The following is a 25,410-nucleotide window of genomic DNA, read 5'->3' as shown; positions in this document are numbered from 1 at the left end:
TCCCATGGCACTATTTCAAAGAAGAGCAGTGGAGTTATCCCCGGTGTTCTGGGCCCAATGTTTATCCCTCAATAAACACAACAAAAAAAACAGATGATCTAGGTCATTATCACATTGCTGTTTGTGGGAGCTTGCTGTGCGCAAATTGGCTGCCACGTTTCCCACATTGCAACAGTGACCACATTCCAAAAGTACTTCATTGGCTGTAAAGCGCTTTGGGACATCCGGTGGTTGTGAAAGGCGCTATATGAATGCAAGTCTTTCCTTCCCTTCAGGACCGTACTCCCGTGCAGTATGATGGACTCAGGGCACCGTTGATCCCGGCTCATGATTCTACTGTGGAGAAGACCAGTCGAGCAGGCCCAGCAGTCTCGAGTCAGCGCGCTCCGTCGTCCTTGGTTGTATGGGAAGTAACGTCTGTCTTTTAACCCGTTAATTACTGTCCACGTTTGTTTAATACATGCTGTGTGTGCCTAATAAACTGTTCTGGTTTACTGAATGAATATCCTTGTCATCACCATTTACGTCAGTTGAATCTGAGTGAACAGGGCCTATCTTTGTTTTTATTTATTCATTCCTGGGATATGGGCGTCGCTGGGCAAGGCCGGCATTTATTGCCCATCCCTAATTGCCCCTTGAGAAGGTGGTGGTGAGCCACCATTTTAGGAGGATGTCAAGGGTCAAAGACACCGTCACGGGTCCGCAATCACACGCAGGCCGAACCGGCCCACAGACACCAGCGAACCACATGGGCTCCCACAACAATCCATATTCTTATGTTATGTTTTCTTATGATTAGAATCTCCCTGGGATGCTGCGTAGTTTTCCCGGGATATGCCTCTATAAAGAAAGAAAAAAGACTTGCATTTATATAGCACCTTTCACAACCACCGGACGTCTCAAGGCATTTTACAGCCAATTAAGTACTTTTGAAGTGTAGTCACTGTTGTAATGTGGGAAATGCAGCAGCCAATTTGCGCACAGCAAGCTCCCACAAACAACAACATGATAACAACCAGATAATCTGCTTTTGTTATGTTGATTGAGAGATAAATATTGGCCCCAGGACACTGGGGATAACTCCCCTGCTCTTTAAAATAGTGCCATGGGATCTTTTACATCCACCTGAGGTGGCAGATAGGGCCTCGATTTAACATCTCACCTGAAAGATAGCACAGCGCTCCCTCAGTACTGCCCCTCTGACAGTGCGGCACTCCCTCAGTACTGCCCCTCCGACAGTGCGACGCTCCCTCAGTACTGCCCCTCCGACAGTGCGACGCTCCCTCAGTACTGCCCCTCCGACAGTGCGGCACTCCCTCAGTACTGCACTGGGAGTGTCAGCCTAGATTTTTGTGCTCAAGTCCCTGAGTGGGACTTGAACCCACAACCTTCTAACTCAAAAGCAAGAGTGCTGCCCATTGAGCCACAGCTAACTCTCTAGCTGTACCTATGCTGTGGTTTTACACTCAGTGAAAACCCAACCAAATGCAATAAATCTCCAACAACAAGGAACTTTTTAAATGGTGAAACCATAGAATAGAATCATGGAATGTTTATAGCACAGTAGGAGGCTATTTGGCCGGTTGAGCCCGTGCCGGCTCTCTGCAAGAGTATTAGAAGATGAAGGGGTGATGTGATTGAGATCTTCAAGATATTAAGGGGAACAGAGAGGGTTCTTATGTTCTTATGTGGATAGAGAGAGACTATTCCCGCTGGTTGGGGAGTCTGGGACTAGGGACAGAGTCTAAACATTAGAGCCAGACCTTTCAGGAATGAAATGAGGAAACACTTCTACACACAAAGGGCGGTTTAAGTTTGGAACTCTTTTCCGCAAAATGGCAATTGATGCTGGGGGCCAATTATTAATTTTAAACCTGAGCTTTATAGATTTTTGATCACCTTAAGGGATTTGGGCCAGAGGCGGGTATATGGAGTTAGGTCGCAGGTCAGCCATGATCTCATTGAATGGCAGAAGAGGCTCGAAGGATTAAGTGGCCTCCTCCTGCTCCTACATTGTTTACTGCTCCCATATCTGGGATGGCTCTGCTCTGATATCTCAATCACACTCCTGGGTGAGGTTACTGGGAACAGCTGTGAACATAGTTGCTTCCTTCTCTTGCCTGCAGCCTCCGACCTCTTGTTCCTCAAGCAACCTTTGTGTCCCTTTGGACGTTGCTCCTCTGAAGTTTCCTGTCTTGTTTCTCCAAAGCTCCCCTGTCCACCATCCCACCCAATCTTCCTCCCTCCGGTATTGTCGCTGTGTCGCAGTCCAGACTCTCCGCACTGCCTCCTGATCCGACTCCCTCTTTCCCCGGAGCTCGAGAGTGTGGGACTCCTCGGTTACCCTCGCTCTCGCTCCCTTCCTACAACCTAGAGGTCTACGCGATGCAAGCTGAACATCAGCTGGCCGTGCCTGCTGGCTTGCCTTCCCTCAGACTCTTCAATTGCATCGTCCTCCAAAACGGGCGGCGGATGGATTTTTTGGCTTTTAGGATTTCGGGGCGTTAATGGCGGCAGCGGGGGCAGGGTGGTGGGGGGTGGGGGGGATCCTGATATCACCCGGGAACAGTTTGCGCGTCAGTCAGCAAAATTGGGCAGCTGGGCCTGGCGTGTGGGGCGGAGCGTTAAGGGAAGCGTTACACACCTCTCTCAGGGCGCTAGGCCGGCTGAGTATGTGAAAATCCCGAGCTAAACAGCCGGCCTCGGAACGCTCTGAGAGAGGCCTGGGGCGAACCCCCCGCCCCCCCCCCCCCCCCCCCACCAAAAACATCCCCAATACACGCCACCACATCATAGGTCGGCAAAAAAATAAAATAACAAACAATCGCACTTTCCCGAGAAGGACGTTACTGAGCTCACTGCGACTGCTACGGCTCGGACCGCCCGTTTCCCCAGGCGCTCCCAGCAGGGGGCGCCGCGGGGCGCTACGGGTCTGGTGGGAGCCGGTGTCGCTGACATCCCTGACGTCACAGAGCGGGGCTGGGGGCGGGTGGGGGGAGTTTAACTCTCCCCGGGGCTGCTAGATGCTCGGGATAGGAATGGCCGATTTTAGGAGCCTCCCGGTCATTGCAGGAGGGATGGGAACCCCTTCTTACTGCGCCATTGGCCGTAAACTAAGCCGCCCAATCGGCGGGTGTAATGTATTTGCTTCGTGGGTTCTTTGCTTAAGAATTCATCACAACACATTACTATTAAGAGCTAGTTGGTTTATTAGCAAAAGGTTTAACAATTGCACTACACATTACCGGTTCATCCCTGTTCAACCATGAACTCATTGAATGGCGGTGCAGGCTCGAAGGGCCGAATGGCCTATTCCTGCACCTATTTTCTATGTTTCTATGTTTCTATCCACCAGGCTCACAACCACCTGCCCCATCGTGGATCCTCCGAACCCAACTGGCTGGGGTTTTATTGAGTCTTGTGAACATCATCATCACAGGCATCAAGGAAGACTTGTTACCACTCCAAAAGTGAGTTCTCAGGTGACTGAACAGTCCAATATGGGGGTTACAGTCTCTGTCACAGGTGGGACAGACAGTGGTTGAAGGAAAGGGTGGGTGGGGAGTCTGGTTTGCCGTACGCTCCTTCCCCTGCCTGCGCTTGCTTTCTGCACGCTCTCGGCGACGAGACTCGAGGTGCTCAGCGCCCTCCCGGATGCCCTTCCTCCACTTAGGGCGGTCTTTGGCCAGTGAACAACACGTGGCTGGCTAAGCCACTCACAACTTCACAGCTCTACAAAACCCGTGAGCATACTCACAGGGGCATACATTTACAGAGGTGGGCTGGGAAATCCCTCGGAGATGCTCCCCCAGCATTCCTTCGCGTTACCGCTCCGATTAGGGAAAAGTGGTGTCTGTGTGGAGTGCTCTGCCTCCAGGAAAACTCACCGCCTGAACTGTGCGCATCAAAGGGCTGAACTGCAGGAACCGAGCCTCCTGGCCTTCAGTGACCAGGCAGACTTTATTTTCTCGTTGGAACAAGCACTGCCTGGCAAATCAAAGCATGTTGGGTGCAGCGTACGTGGTCTTCTGCCAGCTGAATTGGTGGCATATGGGCACGGCTAATCCATCCATGGTCGACATGCTGGCCACATTTGTCTGTCATCTGCTGTCCTCTCACCCAACTGGGGAGGTGTCAGCAGTTTGGATTCCATGGAACCTTCTCATCACCAGCCTGTAGGTTTGTTGCATCAACCCGAGTGTCATTTTTGTCAATGTGCCAGTCTGACCCGATGAAAACGTCTGGGACAATCCGTGTCCTCAACGCTCCTCACAAACTGCTTCCTGGGATGGAACGGATTGCCCTACGAGGAGAGATTGAGTACACGAGGATTATACTCACTACAGTTTAGAGGAATGAAAGATGATCTCATTGAAACATACAAAATTCCTACAGGGCTTGACAGGGTAGATGCAGGGAGGGTGTTTCCCCCCCCGGGCTGGGGAGTCTAGAACCAGGGGTCACAGTCTCAGGATAAGGGCTCAGCCATTTAGGACTGAAATGAGGAGAAACTTCTTCACTCAGAGAGTGGTGAATCTTTGGAATTTTCTGCCCCCAGAGGGCTGTGGAGGCTCAGTCTTTGAGTATATTCAAGGCTGAGATCGATAGATTTTTGGGTACTAAGGGAATCGAGGGATATGGGGACAGTGCAGGAAAGTGGGGTTGAGGTCGAAGATCAGCCAATGATCTCATTGAATGGCGGAGCAGGCTGGAGGGGCCGACTGGCCGACTCCTGCTCCTAATTCTTATGTAAATGTGGACCTCAAAGGCAGTTCCTTTCTCTGCAGTGATAGTCCCTTATGAAATGAACTGCGCATCTTTTCATTCCAGCATGTAAAAATATGTTTTCCGCCCATCTTCCGTGGTTTAGTGGGTAACACGTTTGCCTCTGGGACAGAAGGTCGTGGATTCAGTGCCCATGAGACCCCCATCTGACCCCTCACCCCCTGAGCCATTGGCTGACAATACCTAACAACAACAACTTGTATTTATATAGCGCCTCTAACGCAGTGAAACGTCCCAGGGCGCTTCACGGGAGTGTCATGAGACAGAAAATTTGACACCGTGCCGCGTAAGGAGAAATTAGGGCAGGTGACCAGAAGCTTGGTCAAAGAGGTCGGTTTTAAGGAGCGTCTTGAAGGAGGAAAGAGAGGTAGAGAGGCGGAGAGGTTTAGGGAGGGAGTTCCAGAGCTTGGGGCCCAGGCAACAGAAGGCACGGCCACCGATGGTGGAGAGATTATAATCAGGGATGCTCCAGACGATATCTGCAGAGTCATACTGCTCAACTTGCGAGCGAGTACTTGGCAACCCATGGAACTAGACAATCAGCTGATTACACAGGATTACATAGAATATACGGCCCAGAAACAGGCCATTCGGCCCAACCAGTCCGTGCCGGCGTTTATGCTCCACTCGAGCCTCTTCCCATCTTTCCCCATCTAACTCTATCAGCATAACCCTCTATTCCCTTCTCCCTCACATGCTTGTCTAGCCTCCCCTTAAATACATCGATACTATTCGCCTCAACCCCTCCCTGTGGCAGCGAGTTCCACATTCTCACCGCTCTCTGGGTAAAGAAGTTTCTCCTGAATTCCCCATTGGGTTTCTTGGTGACGATTGGGAGCTGAGTATTGTGGTATTGTGAGTTCCTAGATGCTGTTGCAGTCTCTCAGTGCTTCCCCAAGGTGACGGTGAGAGAAGGGAGTTCACACCGCACCCCCTCATCCCCTTAATGTATCATTTAGGCAACCACCGTGAGACAGATTGCCCTGGCCGCAACAGAAGATGGAGCAGAAGTCTGATTGCTGCTGTATGTAGCAATACTTTTGGATGAGATGTTAAACCGAGGGCCCCGTCTGCCCTCTCTGCTGAACGTAAAAGATCCCATGGCCACTATTTGGAAGAAGAGCAGGGGAGTTATCCCCGGTGTCCTGGGGCCAATATTTATCCCTCAACGAACATCACTACAAACAGATTATTTGGTCATTATCACAATGCTGTGTGTGGGAGCTTGCTGTGCGCAAATTGGCTGCCGCGTTTCCCACATTACAACAGTGACTACACTCCAAAAATACTTCATTGACTGTAAAGCACTTTGGGACGTCCGGTGGTCGTGAAAGGCGCTATATAAATGCAACTTCTTTCAAGCCTTCTAAACCTTAGTAAAGGCTTTATTTTTTTTTTTCAAATCATGGATGACCAAGAACCCTGAAACGTACTCAAAACAACACTATCTCTTGCTCCATGACTGCTCCTCTGATCTATGTCACGCATCATAGCACAGGCTCGCAGATTGAATCATCTCGCAATCAAGCTGAATGACACTCATTGGGACATTGCGGACATTAAGGCAGCCAATCAGTTAGTGCTCCGTGCCGTGTTGCCGTGGTAACCCCCTTTATACTTTGCACCTGAAAGTGTCTTTGGCTCTGTTTGCACGGGGAGAGAGGGGGGGGGGGAATGGAGGTGGGAGAGGGAGAGAGGTAGAGGATATGTGTGTGTGGGGGATTAGGGGGGTGAGAGTGATCCCAGCCTGGACGTGCCTTGCTCGATATTTCCCTGGGTCTCTCTGTTCTCAGTTGCATTGTTCAGCTTTGCTGACACAGGCATTGCTCGTGATAGGCTCACAGTTTACCATGACAGTGCACAGCCTGTTTCATTACCAGCTTCTAAATTTAACCGCAAAGGCCTCCCAGAGGAGTCAGAAAATGATTAAATGCTGTACACAGTCCAACCTCTGAGCCAACACGCTCTTGCTTAAAGGGATAGGTCCCGTGACCACTGGGAGGAGGGGGGGGGGGAGAGGAGCAAGCTATTCCCGGGATGAATGGTGCAATGAATTCTGCGACAATTGCCACAGGTGCAGAAGGACAGAGGCAGCCAGCCTAGGTCCACACGCAGTGACCTTCTCTCCGGTGGCCAGTTTACAGAAGGTCGTCCTGATATTAGCAGGAGAGCCCAGAACTGGTAACGGGGAACCTGCGGTTTACCGGATCCATCATCGGCCGCACGTGCCCCAAGCACTGGCCCACACGCTGAGAGGGATGGGCACCAGAGATACCGTCCGGAGGCGGCAGCAGTGGCTCAGTGTATTGCACTCTTCACCTCTCAGACAGAAGGTTGTGGGTTCAAGTCCCACTCCAGGGACTTGAGCACAAAGATTTAGGCTGACACGCCAATACTGAGGGAGTGCCGCACTGTCGAAGGGGCAGTACTGAGGGAGTGCCGCACTGTCGGAGGGGCAGTACTGAGGGAGTGCCGCACTGTCGGAGGGGCAGTACTGAGGGAGCACCGCACTGTCGGAGGGGCAGTACTGAGGGAGTGCCGCACTGTTGGACGGGCAGTACTGAGGGAGCGCCGCACTGTCGGAGGGGCAGTACTGAGGGAGTGCCGCACTGTCGGAGGGGCAGTACTGAGGGAGTGCCGCACTGTCGGAGGGGCAGTACTGAGGGAGTGCCGCACTGTCGGAGGGGCAGTATTGAGGGAGTGCCGCACTGTCAGAGGGGCAGTACTGAGGGAGTGCCGCACTGTCGGAGGGGCAGTACTGAGGGAGTGCCGCACTGTCGGAGGGGCAGTACTGAGGGAGCGCCGCACTGTCGGAGGGGCAGTACTGAGGGAGCGCCACACTGTCGGAGGGGCAGTACTGAGGGAGCGCCGCACTGTCGGAGGGGCAGTAATGAGGGACTGCCACACTGTCGGAGGGGCAGTACTGAGGGAGTGCCGCACTGTCAGAGGAACAGTACTGAGGAGGCGCCGCACTGTTGGAGGGGCAGTACTGAGGGAGTGCCACACTGTCAGAGGAACAGTACTGAGGAGGCGCCGCACTGTTGGAGGGGCAATACTGAGGGAACACCGCACTGTCGGAGGGGCAGTACTGAGGGAATGCTGCACTGTTGGAGGGGCAGTCCTGAGGGAGCACCGCACTGTCAGAGGGGCAGTACTGGGGGAGCACTGCACTGTCGGAGGGGCACTACTGAGGGAGTTCCGCACTGCACTGTCGGAGGGGCAGTACTGAGGGAGCGCCGCACTGTCAGAGGGGCAGTACTGAGGGAGTGCCGCACTGTCGGATGGGCAGTACTGAGGGAGCCCTGCACTGCCAGAGGTGCCATCTTTCAGATGAGACATTCAACCTAGACTCCATCTGTCCTCTCAGGCGGGCGTAAAAGATTCCATGGCCACTATTCGAAGAAGAGCAGGGGAGTTATCCCCCATGTTTTGGCCGATATTTATCCCTTAATGAACATCACTTGAAGAAAACAGATTATCTAATTAATATCACATTGCTGTCTGTGGGAGCTTGCTGTGCACAAATTGGCAGCCGTATTTCCTCCATTGCAGCAGCGTCCACACTTCAAAAAGCACTTAATTGGCTGTAAAGCGCTTTGGGACGTCCTGAGCTGGTGAAAGGCGCTATATAAATGCAACTCTCTCTTTCCAGTTTAAGTATTTCATAATGGAAATAAATTGTTTCTGTTCCCAGGTGTATTTAGCTCCACTCCATCTCATCCAAATAGCTTCCGCGTTCAAACATCCTCAGTCTAAATCTGAACTTTTCAATTATCTTTCAGACTTCCACACACTGTCTGTCAGCTGACATTGCGAGAGGGACTGTGACAAATTGCAAAGGCCAGGTCCTCCTCTCCAGTCCCATCAGGACAGGCCCCAAGTTCATTCCGTTCTCTCCCGATCGACACTGAAAATAAGGGCGTTTGGTCTGAAACAATCTGGAGTATAATGAAAGTTCTGAGGGAGCGCCGCACTGTCGGAGGGGCGGTACTGAGGGAGCGCCGCACTGTCGGAGGGACAGTACTGAGGGAGCACCGCACTGTCGGAGGGGCAGTACTGAGGGAGCGCCGCACTGCACTGTCGGAGGGGTAGTACTGAGGGAGCACTACATTGTTGGAGGGGCAGTGCTGAGGGAGTGCCGCACTGTCGGAGGGGCAGTACTGAGGGAGCGCCGCACTGTCGGAGGGGCAGTACTGAGGGAGCGCCGCACTGCACTGTCGGAGGGGTAGTACTGAGGGAGCGCTACATTGTCGGAGGGGCAGTGCTAACGGAGTGCTGCACAGTCGAAGGGGCAGTACTGAGGGAGCGGCGCACTGTTGGAGGGGCAGTACTGAGGGAGCGGCGCACTGTTGGAGGGGCAGTACTGAGGGAGCGCTGCATTGTCGGAGGGGCAGTGCTAAGGGAGTGCCGCACAGTCGGAGGGGCAGTACTGAGGGAGCGCTGCACTGTCGGAGGGGCAGTACTGAGGGAGCGCTGCACTGTCGGAGGGGCAGTACTGAGGGAGCGCTGCACTGTCGGAGGTGCCATCTTTCAGATGAGATGTTAAACTGAGGCCCTGTCTGTTCTCTCAGGTGGATATAAAAGATCCCATGACACTAGTTTGAAGATGAGCAGGGGAGTTCTCCCCGGTGTCCTGGGGCCAATATTTATCCCTCAATCAACATCACTAAAACAAATGATCTGGTCATTATCACATTGCGTTTCCCACATTACAACAGTGACTGCACTCCAAAAGTACTTCATTGGCTGCAAAGCGCTTCGGGATGGCCTGACATTGTGAAAGGCGCTATATAAATCCAAGATGTCTTAGGGGGCAGCCCTGTGCAGACAGCCTTTGTGACCAGCATGGGTCTGTGTCACTCATCTGCGCTCTGGCATAGGAGATACTTCAAGGGAGTAAAATAGAAGAAATATTAATAATAAAGAAATAAAGCCCGACTCCACCCCTGCCTCAGCTCATCCACTGCTGAAGTCCTCATCCATGCCTTTGTTACCTCTCGACTTGACTATTCCAACACACTCCTGGCTAGCCTCCCACATTCTACCCTATGTAAACTAGAGGTGATCCAAAACTCGGCTGCATGTGTCCTAACTTGCACCAAGTCCCACTCACCCATCACCCCCTGTGCTCGCTGCCCCGTGTCCTAACTCGCACCAAGTCCCACTCACCCATCACCCACTGTGCTCGCTGCCCCGGGTCCTAACTCGCACCAAGTCCCGCTCACCCATCACCCCCTGTGCTCGCTGCCCCGTGAGAAGGTGGTGGTGAGCCGCCTTCTTGAACCTTCTTGGTACTCTCACAGCGCTTTTAGGGAGGAGCTCCAGAATTTTGACTCAGCGACGATGAAGGAACGGCCGATATATTTCCCAGTCGGGATGGTGTGTGACTCGGAGGGGAATGTGGAGGTGGTGGTGTTCCCATGCGCCTGCTGCCCTTGTCCTTCTAGGTGGTGGAGGTCCAATTTCAATCGCTCCACATTGGTGGCCGTGCCTTCTGTTGCCTAGGCCCCAAGCTCTGGAACTCCCTCCCTAAACCTCTCCGCTTCTCTCTCCTCTTTTAAGATGCTCCTTAAAACTCTCTTTGACCAAGCTTTCGGTCACCTGTCCTGATATCTCCTTATGTGGCTCGGTGCCAAATTCTGTTTGATAATCGCTCCTGTGGAGCACCCTGGGACATTTTACTATATTCACTACGTTTTACTAGCGAGCTATTCATTGCAAGAGGATTTGAGTACAGGAGCAAGGATGTCTTACTCCAGTTATACAGGGCCTTGGTGAGACCACACCTGGAGTATTGTGTGCAGATTTGGTCTCCTTACCTAAGAAAGGATATACTTGCCATAGAGGGAGTGCAGCGAAGGTTCACCAGACTGATTCCTGGGATGGCAGGACTGTCTTATGAGGAGAGATTGGGTCGACTGGGCCTGTATTGACTGGAGTTTAGAAGAATGAGAGGGGATCTCATTGAAAGGTATAAAATTCTGACGGGGTTGGACAGACTGGATGCGGGGAGGATGTTTCCCCGGGGCTGGGAAGTCTAGAATAAGGGGCCACAGTCTCAGGATACGGGGTAGGAAATTTAGGACCGAGATGAGGAGAAATGTTTTCACTCAGAGGGTGGTGAACCTGTGGAATTCTCTACCACAGAAGGCTGTGGAGGCCACGTCACTGAATATATTTAAGAGGGAGAGAGATAGAATTCTCGACACAAAAGGCATCAAGGGATATGGGGAGAAAGCGGGAATATGGTGTTGAGATAGAGGGTCAGCCATGATCATATTGAATGGCGGTGCAGACTCGAAGGGCCGAATGGCCTACTAACTGCTCCTATTTTCTATGTTTCTAAAGGCGCTATATAAATACAGTGTTGTTGTTGTTGAAATGAAAGAAGGGAAACATTTTTCCCTGTGTTTTATTTTTCTACGATCCGCACTCTTTAGTTTTCGATGCCTGGACAGGGGTTGTTGGTGTGTTCGTCATGTGACATGATTCCCCTGTGCTGATTGGGCAACATAGTTCGACACCACTGTATCCACTGCAGTCATGTGATGCTACTCTGAACTTTGCATTGGCTGAAGACGTTAGTGTGGTATCGATTCAGAGCATGCATGTCAACCCCAGCAATTGCACCTCTCTGTCTCCGGTATGTCAAGATTTCGAGTGCAACATGAGGCAAGACCCTTGAGCAACTTGTTAAGACCTTCACTGTTTTCTGAAATGCTTGTTCAATGATGTTTCTGCCCTTAACTGGCTGGTTTAGCCAAAGGCCCCCTTGCAGGTTTATTAAAGTGCTTTGCACTTATTTTCATGCTTTCCCGTCCGAGGCATGGAGCTTCGACGGCAGTGGTGAGCTAGTGCAGGTCTGCAGCAGGACTGCAGCAGCACTGAGCCGCCTGCCTCATTGACATGCGGCTCACACACTGCCCCATTACTCTCCCTGACTGTGGTGCTGGCTGTGCACCAGCAAGCTGCACACTCAGCCAACAGCACCCACAGGCAACAGCACCCACAACAGCACCCACAGGCAACAGCACCCACAACAGCACCCACAGGCAACAGCACCCACAGGAAATAGGAGGTGGGTGGGGTGGATTGACCCATCCACCTCCACGGAGGTGTGTGGGGGGCCTGACCCATCCACCTCCATGGCACGAACCTGGTATTGCAGTACTTCCAGGAACGGTGCAGTGGCTCTCGGCCTTTTGGCTAAGAGCATTGGCGCAGAGTGATCCTTGATGTGTGCAAGGTGACCTCTGGCGTTTGTGATTTGACAAAGAATTGGAAAGATTGGCAACGAAAAATAAAAAAAAAAAGCACCCACAGGCAACAGCACCCACAGCCAACAGCACCCACAACAGCACCCACAGGCAACAGCACCCACAGGGCAACAGCACCCACAACAGCACCCACAGCCAACAGCACCCACAGGCAACAGCACCCACAACAGCACCCACAGCAGCACCCACAGGCAACAGCACCCACAGGGCAACAGCACCCACAACAGCACCCACAGGCAACAGCACCCACAACAGCAGCCACAGCCAACAGCACCCATAACCAACAGCACCCTCAGCCAATAGCACCCACAGCCAACAGCAGCCACAGCCAACAGCACCCACAACAGCACGCACAACAGCAGCCACAGCCAACAGCACCCACAACCAACAGCACCCTCAGCCAATAGCACCCACAACAGCACCCACAACCAACAGACCCACAGCCAACAGCACCCACAACAGCACCCACAGGCAACAGCACCCACAGCCAACAGCACCCACAGCCAACAGCACCCACAACAGCACCCACAGGCAACAGCACCCACAGGGCAACAGCACCCACAGGGCAACAGCACCCACAGCCAACAGCACCCAAAACAGCACCCACAGCCAACAGCACCCACAGCCAACAGCACCCACAACAGCACCCACAGCCAACAGCACCCACAGCGGCCCGGCATCCCACCGCAGCCCAGCGAGCAGGGACCAGCTCCCCTGCCTGACCGCTTATACACCGGCATTTCACTTCTGGAACCTGCCTTCAAATCCTGGCAATGATGGTCCTTCCTTCCCCCGCTCTGTCCTTCCTTCCCTCTTTCCTTCTCTCCTTCCTTCCCTCTCTCCTCTCTCTCCTTCCCTCTCTCCTTCCTTCCCTCTTTCCTTTCCTCCCTTCTCGCCTTCCTTCCCTCTTGCTCCTTCTTTCTCCCTCTTCTTCCTTTGCTCCTTCCTTCCCTCTCACCTCCCTTCGCTCTCCTTTCTTTTCTCGCGCTTTCCTTCCTTCTCTTTCTGTTTGCTTCCCTCCTCCATTCCCTCTCTCCTTCCTTCCCTCTCTCCTTTCTTTTCTCTCTTTCCTTTCTTCACGCTCTCTTTTCTCTCCCCCTCTCTCTATACATGTTTCTCTCTGGCTCTCTCTCTCTTTTTTACATTGGGTAACACAGAATGAGCAGCAAAGGAACAGGCCGATCCGCCCAACATGTCTATGCAGGTGTTTATGCTGCACACGAGCCTCCTCCCAGAGGTTAGCCCATCTGTCTCAGCCCCTGGGCGCACCCACCCACTGGGGTGGAAATTGGACCTCGCTGTTTTACGGGAGCGAAGCGGGTGCAACGAGAGCCAATTTCTGGGAATAATGTCCCGCGCCCAAAAGGAACTCGGAAAGACACCTGACCCAATCATTTTTGAATAGGCCCTGGAGGGAGTCTAAAACAGGAGTTAGGCCCCTCACAGGGCTCAATACCTTCAATGGACATAAAAATCAAGAGAGATATAAAGCGGCCTACCAATTTACAGAATCGCACAAAGTCAAAATGAATACCCTTTCTCTCCAGGCTGACACTCCCAGAGCAGTACTGAGGGAGTGCCGCACTGTCGGAGGGGCGGTACTGAGGGAGTGCTGCACTGTCGGAGGGGCGGTACTGAGGGAGCGCCGCACTGTCGGAGGGGCAGTACTGAGGGAGCGCCGCACTGTCGGAGGGGCGGTACTGAGGGAGCGCTGCACTGTCGGAGGGGCAGTACTGAGGGAGTGCCGCACTGTTGGAGGGGCAGTACTGAGGGAGCGCTGCACAGCCGGAGGGGCAGTACTGAGGGAGCGCTGCATTGTCGGAGGGGCGGTACTGAGGGAGTGCTGCACTGTCGGAGGGGCGGTACTGAGGGAGCGCCGCACTGTCGGAGGGGCAGTACTGAGGGAGTGCTGCACTGTCAGAGGGTCAGTACTGAGGGAGTTCTGCACTGTCGGAGGTGCTGTCTTTAAACCAAGGCCCCGTCTGTTCTCCCAGGTGGACGTGAAAGATCCCATGGCACTATTCGAAGAAGAGCAGGGGAGTTATCCTCAGTGTCCTGGGGCTAATATTTATCCCTCAACCAACATCACTAAAACAGCTTATCTGGGTCATTATCACATTGCTGTCTTTGGGAGCTTGCTGTGCACAAATTGGCTGCCGCGTTTCCCACATTACAAAATTACTTCATTGGCCTTAAAGCGCTTCGGAGTGTCCTGAGGTCGTGAATGGTGTAAAGTCCTTACTCTACAGCATGAAACCACACGAGGCACATTCCAGGGACAAGGCCACTCTGTGACCTTAACTCTTTATTACAGGACTCCAAAAGTGATGACCTTGCGTGGGACCTCCCTTTATATACCTGTGTGATCAGGTAAGGAGTGTCTCCCACAAGTTCACCCCCTGTGGTCAAGGTGTGCATCTAAGTTGAGTGTATACAGTAATACAGTGGTGTTACATTGTAGTTACATACATGACATCACCTTCCCCCCTCCCCCCCCCCAAAGTCTTACTGGGATCATAGGTTCAGTCTTTCAGGTGGTCTACGCTCCCTCGTGGAGCGCCGCAGTTGGGGCTCTGGTTGTTGGACACTGCCGTGAGTGTCTGTCCCCTGTGGTGATTCCGGCCTGTCCGGGCTGACCGCAGGGACTGTGCATTCTTCTGAATGCTCTTGTTGCTCGTTCACTGGCGGTGTTGTGAGCTCCATCTCATGGTCTTCTTCAGGTTCCTCCGTGTCCATGCTGAACCTTTTTTTTACTTGGTCCAGATGCTTACGGCATATCTGGCCATTGTTGAGTTTGACCACGATGACCCTATTCCCCTCTTTGCCAATCACAGTACCCTCAAGCCATTTGGGCCCCATGGCGTGATTGAGGATGAATACAGGATCATTTATTTCTATACATCTCCCCCTTGAATTACGGTCATGGTACTCGTTTTGTGACTTGCGCTTGCCCTCAACTATGTCGGTCAGGACTGGGTGGATGAGGGACAACCGAGTTTTGAGTGTCCGTTTCATGAGTAGCGCTGTGGGCGGGACCCCTGTGAGTGAGTGCGGGCGGGATCTATAGGCCAGCAGGAGGCGCGATAGGTGGCATTGTAGGGAAGGTCCTTGAATCCTGAGCATACCTGCTTAATGATTTGGACTGCCCGTTCCGCCTGGCCATTGGAGGCCGGCTTGAACGGTGCAGTCCTGACGTGGTTGATGCCATTGCCTGACATAAACTCCCGGAATTCATAGCTCATGAAACATGGGCCATTATCACAAACCAGGATGTCCGGCAAGCCATGGGTTGCAAAGATCGCATGTAGGCTTTCCACGGCAGTAGATGACGTGCATGAATTCAGGATGATGCACTCGATCCATTTCGAGTACGCATCTACTACAATGAGGAACATCTTCCCCATGAAGGGGCCCGCGTAGTCAACGTTAAATCGTGACCATGGCCTGGTGGGCCAGGGCCACAGGCTGAGCGGGGTCTCTCTGGGGGCATTACCCAGCTGGGCACAGGTCGTGCACCTGCGAACACAGTGTTCCAGGTCTGAATCAATTCCAGGCCACCAAACGTGTGACCAGGCAATGGCCTTCATCATCACAATGCCTGGGTGCTCGCTGTGGAGTTCCCTGATGAATGCCTCTCTGCCCTTCTGGGGCATGACTACCCGGCTGCCCCATAGTAGGCAGTCGGCTTGGATGGAGAGCTCATCCATCCACCTGTGGAACGGTCTGACCTCCTCAGGGCATGTTCCGTGTCCGGGCGCCCAATCCCCAGTCAGGACACATTTCTTAATCAAGGATAGGAGGGGGTCTCTGTTTGTCCAGATTTTGATCTGCCGGGCTGTGATGGGGGAGCCTGCGCTGTCAAAGGCATCAACAGCCATGACCATCTCAGCGCTTTGCTCAGCTGCCCCCTCGGTGGTGGCCAGTGGGTGCCTGCAGTTTTCAGTGCCGGGCCGGTGTCAGATGGAGTAGTCATAAGCAGCTAGCGTGAGAGCCCACTGTTGTATGCGAGCTGATGCGTTGGCATTGACAGCCTTGCTGTCTGACAACAGGGATGTGAGAGGCTTGTGGTCCGTCTCTAATTCAAACTTCCTACCAAAGAGGTACTGATGCATTTTTTTTACACCATAGACACATGCAAGCGCTTCCTTCTCGACCATCCCATATCCCCGTTCTGCTTGAGCGCGCGACCTGGAGGCATAAGCCACAGGTTGTAGCTGACCCTCAGCATTACCCTGCTGCAACACGCACCCAACCCCATAGGACGATGCATCACATGTCAGAACTAAATGTTTACAGGGGTCGTACAGGGTCAACAACTTGTTTGAACAAAGTAGATTTCGCGCCCAATCAAAAGCCCATTTCTGACAGTCCCCCCGAAACCAATCGCAACACTTACGCAGGAGCACTGTAGCAGCTCCAACAACGTGTTCAAGTTCGGCAAAAGTTCCCGAAATAGTTCAACAGTCCCAGGAATGAACACAACTCCGATGTGTTGCAGGGCCTGGGTGCTCGTCGAATCGCCTCTGTTTTGGATTCGGTGGGCCGAATCCCATCTGCAGCAACCCTCCTGCCCAGAAATTCAACCTCAGGATCTAAGAACACACATTTAGATTTCTTGAGTCACAGGCCTACCCAGTCCAGTCGGCGTAGCACCTCCTCCAGGTTGTGGAGGTGTTCCTCGGTGTCTCGGCCCGTGATGAGGATGTCGTCCTGGAATACGATCGTTCCAGGAATGGATTTAAGCAGGCTTTCCATGTTACGTTGAAAAATCGCGGCCGCTGATCGAATGTCAAACGGGCACCTGTTATACGCAAACAGTCCCTTGTGCGTGGTGATGGTGGTCAGTAGTTTGGATTCGTCGGCCAGTTCCTGGGTCATATAGGCTGAAGTGAGGTCCAACTTGGTGAACAGCTTGCCGCCTGCCAGTGTGGCGAAGAGGTCCTCCGCTCTTGGGAGCGGGTATTGGTCTTGTAGGGACACCCGATTGATGGTGGCCTTGTAGTTGCCATAGATCCTGACAGAGCCATCCGCTTTTAGAACGGGAACGATGGGGCTCGCCCAGTCGCTGAATTCAACAGGCGAGATGATGCCCTCTCTTAACAGCCGGTCCAATTCGCTCTCAAATTTTTCCCGCATCACATACTGCACCGGTCTGGCTTTGTGGTGCACTGGCCTGGCGTCCGGGGTGATGTGTATTACTACTTTAGTGCCTTTGAAAGTCCCAATGCCCGGTTGGAATAGGGACTCGAATTGATGTAGGACTTGTGAGTACGAACTTCGCTCCACCGAGGACATTGCGTGAACATCCCCCCATTTCCAGTTCATCTCAGCTAACCAGTTCCTCCCCAACAGTGCAGGACCATTGCCCGGGACAATCCAGAGTGGCAGCCGGTTCACTAGCCCATTGTGTGTGACAGCCATCATTGCACTGCCTAGCACCGGAATGATTTCTTTGGTGTAAATCCGTAATTGTGTCTCAATATGTTCTAATTTGGGTCTACTGACTTTGAGTGGCCATAGCTTCTCAAATTGTTGAATGCCCATGAGTGACTGGCTGGCCCCAGTGTCCAGCTCCATGCGTACTGGGATACCGTTCAATAAAACCCTCATCATTGGTGGCGTTCTGGTGTATGAACTATGAATATTCGCCACATGGACCCACTGAACCTCGGCGTCCATCGATTTGCACCAAAAGTCATCCTGCCTCACAGAACCCTCTTCTGGTCCCTCTGTCTCATATATCAGTCTGGTTGCAGGTTTTCTGCACATTTGAGCTAAATGGCCACTGAGATTGCAGTTCCTGCAGACAAACTGTTGGAATCTGCAAGACCTGGCTGAGTGTTTTCCCCCACACCTCCAGCATGGGTTAAAGTTTCCATTGTTGGGGACAAAGGGACTATGGCCAGGAATTCTGCGCTGACTGTCCCTTTGACTGCTCTTAAGTACCCTATTAGTGGGTGTCAATGGCCCCATCCCGGGCCGCATTGTCCACTGTGATGGCGTGAACGTCCGTTCAGCCTGTCATTGTCTCTGTTGAGATCCTGCTCTGGGGTCTATTGCTGCCTGGTAAATGTCGGACTGCCCCTGCCTGCCTGCGGGGCTCTGAGTAGCATTGATGATGTTGACTCCCTGATCCATCGCCGCGTTAGAGACAGAATTGCGCACGGAAATCATTTTCGTCTCTTCCTCCCCTGCCATGAAAGTTTGAGCCAACAACGCTGCCGCTTTCAAGGTCAAGTCCTTGGTCTCAATTAACTTGCGAAAAATTCCCTCATGACCGATATCCTCAATAAAGAAGTCCCTTAGCATCTCCCCCCTGCAGGCGTCTGTGAAGTTACAGAGGCTGGCCAAACGCCGGAGGTCCGCTACAAAGTCTGGTATGCTCTGTCCTTCACGACGGTGTAGAATCTGTGTCGAGCCATGTGTATGCTGCTCGCCGGTTTGAGGTGCTCCCCAATTCATTTGCTAAGCTCTTCAAAGGTTTTCAGGTGCCAGTAAGTCCTTCATGAGCGCATAAGTCTTTGGCCCGCAGCTGGTCAGGAGATGAGCCCGTCGCTTGTCAGCCGCTGCATCCCCCAGCCAGTCTTTAGTTACGAAGCTTTGCTGAAGCCTCTCAACAAAATCGTCCCAGTCTTCCCCAACACAGTACCGATCCTCTGTGCTACCAGTGGCCATTCTCATGGGCTGTTCGTCGTCGCCAATGTAAAGTCCTTACTCTACAGCATGAAACCACATTCCAGGGACAAGGCCACTCTGTGACCTTAGCTCTTTATTACAGGACTCCAGAAGTAATGACCTTGCGTGGGACCTCCCTTTATATACCTGTGTGATCAGGTAAGGAGTGTCTCCCACAAGTTCACCCCCTGTGGTCAAGGTGTGCATCTGAGTTGAGTGTATACAGTAATACAGTGGTGTTACATTGCAGTTACAAACATGAAAAAAGGCGCTATATGAATGCAGGTCCTTTCTGTTTTGCTCTCTGCCCCTCCTTTTTCTCTCCTTCCCTCTCTTGCTCATATGGAAGAGCGGGTGGAACAGTTCATTAAAGCCCGGTAACAAATGGCTCTCTCTTCATTTGCGATTCTTTATTTAGCAGAGAAAAATAGCTGTGGGAGAGATTTATTATTTAACAAGATTTAATGAACACACAGTCTGTGACGATGATGGAGCGTCACGGTTAATATTCGCGGTCCTGCACCGCGCGCTCGGCCCTGAGAAAACCCTTCGACCCGGCACGTGAATTAACTGACAATGCAGATCACAGGACTCGGAACGTCAGCAGTGAAGGAACAAAGCAGGAGGGAGATGGCCTCAAATGGCTTGCCTGAGCAGCTGCTGATAGGGGGAGGCCCTATTGAGCGCACAGAGAGAGAGAAAGCACGTGGGCTCCTGCTGATAATTCCCCAGGCCATGAAAGAATAAAAAGAAAGACTTGCATTTATATAGCGCCTTTCACAACCGCCCGACGTCTCAAAGCGCTTTAAAGCCAATGAAATACTTTTGGGGTGTAGACACTGTTGTAATGTGGGAAACGCGGCAGCCAATTTGCGCACAGCAAGCTCCCACAAACCGCAAAGTGATAATGACCAGATAATCTGTTTTTTGTTATGTTGATTGAGTGATAAATATTGGCCCCAGGACACTGGGGAGAACTCCCCTGCTCTTCTTCGAAATAGTGCCCATAGGATCTTTTACGTCCATCCGAGAGAGCAGACGGGGCCTTGGTGTAACATTTCATCCATAAGACGGCACCTCTGACAGTGCGGTGTTCCCTCAGTACTGCCCCTCCGACAGTGCAGCGCTCCCTCAGTACTGCCCCTCCGACAGTGTGGCGCTCCCTCAGTACTGCCCCTCCGACAGTGCGGCACTCCCTCAGTACTGCCCTTCTGACAGTACGATGCTCCCTCAGTACTGCCCCTCCAACAGTGCGGCACTCCCTCAGTACTGCCCTTCCGACAGTACGATGCTCCCCCAGTACTGCCCCTCCGATAGTGCGGCGCTCCCTCAGTACTGCCCCTCCGACAGTGCGGCGCTCCCCCAGTACTGACCCTCCGGCGGTGCGGCGCTCCCTCAACACCGCACTGGGAGTGTCTGCCTAGATTTATGTGCTCAAGTTTCCAGAGTGGGACTTGAACCTACAACCTTCTGATTCAGAGGCGAGAGTGCTGCCCACCAGATAATTCTTCATTTTCGGATGAAATGTTAAACCGAGGCCCCGTCTGCTCTCTCAGGTGGACGTAAAAGATCCCAAGGCACTATTTTGAAGCAGAGCAGGGGGAGGTATCCCTAGTGTCCCGGGGCCAATATTTATCCTTCAACCAACATCACTAAAAACAGATTATCTGGGTCATTATCACATTGCTGTGTGTGGGAGCTTGCTGTGCGCAAATTGGCTCCCGCGTTTCCCACATTACAACAGTGACTACACTCCAAAATTACTTAATTGGCTGTAAAGCGCTTTGGGACGTCCTGTTGTGAAAGGCGCTATAGAAATGCAAGTCTTTCTTCCCTCATGATTGACCATGGGGAGGAGGGACATCGTGTCGATGGACGTGTCAGGCGACCAATGGCGGGAGTGGGGGGGGGGGATGGGGGGCAGTTGTAGGCGCGAGGTCATGTGATGAAACCTCTTGAGGACCAGAGTTCACGGAGGGCAGAATGTAGGAGGCCAGCCAGGAGTGCGTTGGAATAGTCAAGTTTAGAGGTAACAAAGGCATGGATGAGGGCTTGAACAGCGGATGAGCTGAGGCAGGGGTGGAGACGTGCGATGTTACGGAGGTGGAAATAGGCGGTCTGAGTTATGCCGCGGATATGTGTCCGGTAAATATGACCCCTGGGTTGTGAACAGTCTGGTTCAGCCTCAGAGAGGAATGGAGTCAGTGGCTGGGGATTGGAGCTTGTGGCAGGGAGCCGAAGACAATGGCTTCTCAATATTTAATTGGAGAAAATTTCTGCTCATCCAGTCGGATAAGCAGTCTGACAATTTGGAGACGGTGCAGGGGCCGAGAGAAGTGGTGGGTGTCGTCAGCGTACATGTGGAAACTCATGAGCGGAGTTGGGATCCCTCGATCGGAGGGAACGCGCGTGCTGCATTTCGGCGCAGTAACGGAGTGCCGACCCAGATTAAATGCTTGGGTCTGGGAGCGGGGCAGGAAGTGGGTAACCTTAGAGGAGCAGGGGGGTGGGGGGGGAGAGTGCTGGATGAATAGGTCCACGTGGACGGCCGTGAGGGGCAAGTGTGTGGCAAGGCATGTGATTTGGCTGATGCTCAGTGAAAATCCGCTCGCTGCTGTAAGTGTCTTCTGCCTCAGGTACCTAATCGCAACTCGGTGGGAGGGAGGGCAGAGACAGAGCTCTCAAGCAATCCCTACTGTCCTCATACACTCTGCTTTCCTCAAACCAACTCACACGCATTTATTAAATGTTGCGTTTTATTAAATCTCCCTCTTCGAAATCAGTCTCCTGATGTGTGAGAGATGAGGGCTCGGGCTGAAACGCCTGTTGTACACGTTGAAAGAATTAGGGCGACGTTTATGCCACACCATTCATGTCCTCATGGCTTCCCGAAACAATCAATGAATTTTTGTTCTTTTGTAAGCATGTTGTAAGCGTGTTGGCACTGGGATAGGTCTCCAGTTAACCTATTCCGATGTTTGAAAGAATATAAAGAAGGTGCATTTCTATAGCACCTTTCACCACCTCGGCACATCCCAAAGCGCTTTACAGCCAATGAAGTACTTTTCGAAGTGTGGTCACTGTTGTAATGTGGGAAACGCAGCAGCCAATTTGCGCACAGCAAGATCCCACTCACTGCATTTAGATAATGACTAGATAGTCTGTTTTAGTGATATTGGTTGAGGGATGAAATTCTCCTCAAATTCTGCCCTCTTGAGCATCCCTGATTATAATCGCTCCACCATCGGTGGCCGTGCCTTCTGTTGCCTGGGCCCCAAGCTCTGGAACTCCCTCCCTAAACCTCTCCGCCTCTCTTTCCTCCTTTAAGACGCTCTTTGACCAAGCTTTTGGTCATCTTACGTAATTTGTTCTTTTGTGGCTCGGTGTCAAATTTATTTGTTTTGTCTTATAACACTGCTGCGAAGTACCTTGGGACATTTTACTACGTTAAAGGTGCTATATAAATTCAAGTTGTGTTGATCAATATTGGCCAGGACACTGGGGATAACTCCCCTGCTCTTCTTCGAAATAGTGACCACGGGATCTTTTATGGCCACCTGAGAGAGCAGACGGGGCCTCGGTTTAATGTCTCATCCGGAAGACGGCGCCTCCGACAGTGCAGGGCTCCCTCAGTACTGCCCCTCCAACAGTGCGGTGCTCCCTCAGTACTGCCCCTCCAACAGTGCGGTGCTCCCTCAGTACTGTCCCTCTGACAGTGCGGCATTCCCTCAGTACTGCCCCTTTGACAGCGCAACACTCCCTCAGTACTGCCCCTCCGACATTGCAACACTCCCTCAGTACTGCCCCTCCAACAGTGCAGCACTCCCTCAGTACTGCCCCTCCAACAGTGTAGCACTCCCTCAGTACTGCCCCTCTGACAGTGCGGCGCTCCCTCAGCACTGCACTGGGAGTGTCAGCCTAGATTTTGTGCCAAGTGGGTCTTGAACAATAACAACAGCTTGTTTTTATATCATCTTTAACATAGTAAAAGCCGCTTCACAAGAGCATTATCAAACAATATTTAACACCATGCCACTTAACACGATACAAGGGCAGAGTGGTAGGTTTTAAGGAGCATCTTGAAGGAGGAAAGAGAGATAGAGAGGCGGAGAGGTTTAGGGAGGGAGTTCCAGAGCTTGGGGCCCAGGCAACAGAAGGCACGGCCACCGATGGTGGAGCGATTATAATCAGGGATGCTCAAGAAGCCAGAATTAGAGTAGCGCAGACATCTCGGGGGGTTGTGGGGCTGGAGGAGATTACAGAGATAGGGAGGGGCGAGGGCCAGGGAGGGATTTGAAAATAAGGATGAGAATTTTAAAATCCTGGCATTGCTTAATCTGGGCACGACCGATTATCTGCTCATTATCACATTGCTGTGTGTGGGAGCTTGCTGTGCACAAATTGGCTGCCGCGTTTCCCACATTACAACAGTGACTGCACTCCAAAAGTACTTCAGTGGCTGTAAAGCGCTTTGAGACGTCCAGTAGTCGTGAAAGGCGCTATAGAAATGCAAGGCATTCTTTTATTGCGAGCGGGGAAAAATTGGACCAGCGATTTGTTAATGAGGCCCGAGAGTTAAAATCCCCCATTCCCGGGGTATGTTTGCTGAGGCAGTGGATACGTTTCTAACTCACCCCCTTTCCCACACCCACCCAAAAGCCACCCGCCCCGCAATTAAAATCGAGGCCATTAATATCTTTGCTTTCAATGGGATTCTGCCTCGAGTAACATACAGAGAGAGGAAAGTCATTGTGAGGATTCATCCACACACATCACAAGCGGTTTGAGGAACACAATTAATCCTTAATTACCTGTCAGGGCCATTGCCCACATTGCATGCATGAGTCACTTGTGGGTTGTTAAACTGCGAGATGCAGTTAAAACATCAATGGCTCTAGGAATGTTTGTTTCCGCTTTCAGATTTATGAACCCGGCCCAGATAGTTTATTTCAGTCTGCTGTGTGTCTGACACAAGGCGAGAACTGTCACGTTGCTAAGCAGCCTTTCAATAAACCCCAGGTACAACCTCAAGCCCTATCGCCACGATCAACCCTCCACCCCACTCCCCTCCATGTTTCAACTCCTCCAATGAGGTTTCCACCTCTGGCACATTACTGATGTTGCCCTCATCAAAAGTCACAAATGACACAAGTGACTGTAACAATGTTCTTCCTTGTCATTCTCGACCAGTCTGCAGCCATTGACATGGTTCATTGCACCAACCCCCTCCAGAATAAAGCTCCCTCTACACTGTCCCATCAAACACTCCCAGGGCAGGTACAGCACGGTGTTAGATACAGAGTAAAGCTCCCATTACACTCCATCTATCTATGGTACCTGCACTGGGAGTGTTTGATGGGACAGTATGGAGGGAGCTTTACTCTGTATCTAACCCCGTGCTGTACCTGCCCTGGGAGTGTTTGATGGGACAGTGTAGAGGGAGCTTTACTCTGTATCTAACCCCGTGCTGTACCTGCCCTGGGAGTGTTTGATGGGACAGTGTAGAGGGAGCTTTACTCTGTATCTAACCCCGTGCTGTACCTGCCCTGGGAGTGTTTGATGGGACAGTGTAGAGGGAGCTTTACTCTGTATCTAACCCCGTGCTGTACCTGCCCTGGGAGTGTGTGATGGGACAGTGTAGAGGGAGCTTTACTCTGTATCTAGCTCCGTGCTGTACCTGCCCTGGGAGTGTTTGATAGGACAGTGTAGAGGGAGCTTTACTCTGTATCTAACCCTGTGCTGTACCTGCCCTGGGAGTGTGTGATGGGACAGTGTAGAGGGAGCTTTACTCTGTATCTAACCCTGTGCTGCACCTGCTCTGGGAGTGTTTGATGGGACAGTGTAGAGGAAGCTTTACTCTGTATCTAACCCCGTGCTGTACCTGCCCTGGGAGTGTTTGATGGGACAGTGAAGACAGTTACCCTGATTGTGTGGAAATTTACTTTTAAAGTTACATTTTCTGTTAAATGTACCCTTTTGCAATAAAACAAAATGGAGTCTCAGTTCTCCCAGAAGCCCCTGCAGCAGACAGCCTGTTTCTGCATAAACACACTAACCTTGACTGATAGCCAACTAATTTAGAAAAGCAGGGGCCATCTGTGTGAGCGAGGGAACCTTGAATTTACCCTCCCTGTCCTGTTAGAATTATAATCCCTGCTAATAACTGTTGCTATGCTAAACCTTAGAAATACTAGATAAAGGTTGTATAGATATAGACTAAAACAAGGATGTGGTGCTAATTAAGTGATTGAAGAACCCCTTATCTGTATTTGCTGACCGCAAGGGTACAACTGATACACGTGATGGAACCATAATTTCTTTGTTTGTTCTTCTGTATAAAGATAATGTGATTTTGAACCTCTGTTGAAGTCTTTGCTGAGCTTTTGACTTAGAAAGGCTTTTCCTTGCAGAAAGTAAAACTTATTAAAGGAACATCTACCGAGCTGTTTGTGTCAGAGTTTCATATTTTTAGTTACACTGAGAGTCGAGATTTCGACAATTGTCATAACTCTGAGCCGATGGTTTAACAGGAAGCAGGTGCTGATTGGCGGATTTAATATTTCACCGAGTTGTGGTCGGATCACGAGGAGCTCGTTGGGAGTCGGCACCAGATCCCAGTACAGAGCAAGCTCCCCCTTTGATTAAGCAAGTACAAATTGTGACTATTTTCACC

This window comes from Pristiophorus japonicus, chromosome 19 (assembly GCF_044704955.1).
Source record: "Pristiophorus japonicus isolate sPriJap1 chromosome 19, sPriJap1.hap1, whole genome shotgun sequence".
NCBI classification, from domain to species: Eukaryota; Metazoa; Chordata; class Chondrichthyes; family Pristiophoridae; genus Pristiophorus; species Pristiophorus japonicus.
Note: the sequence above shows the minus strand (reverse complement) of the source record.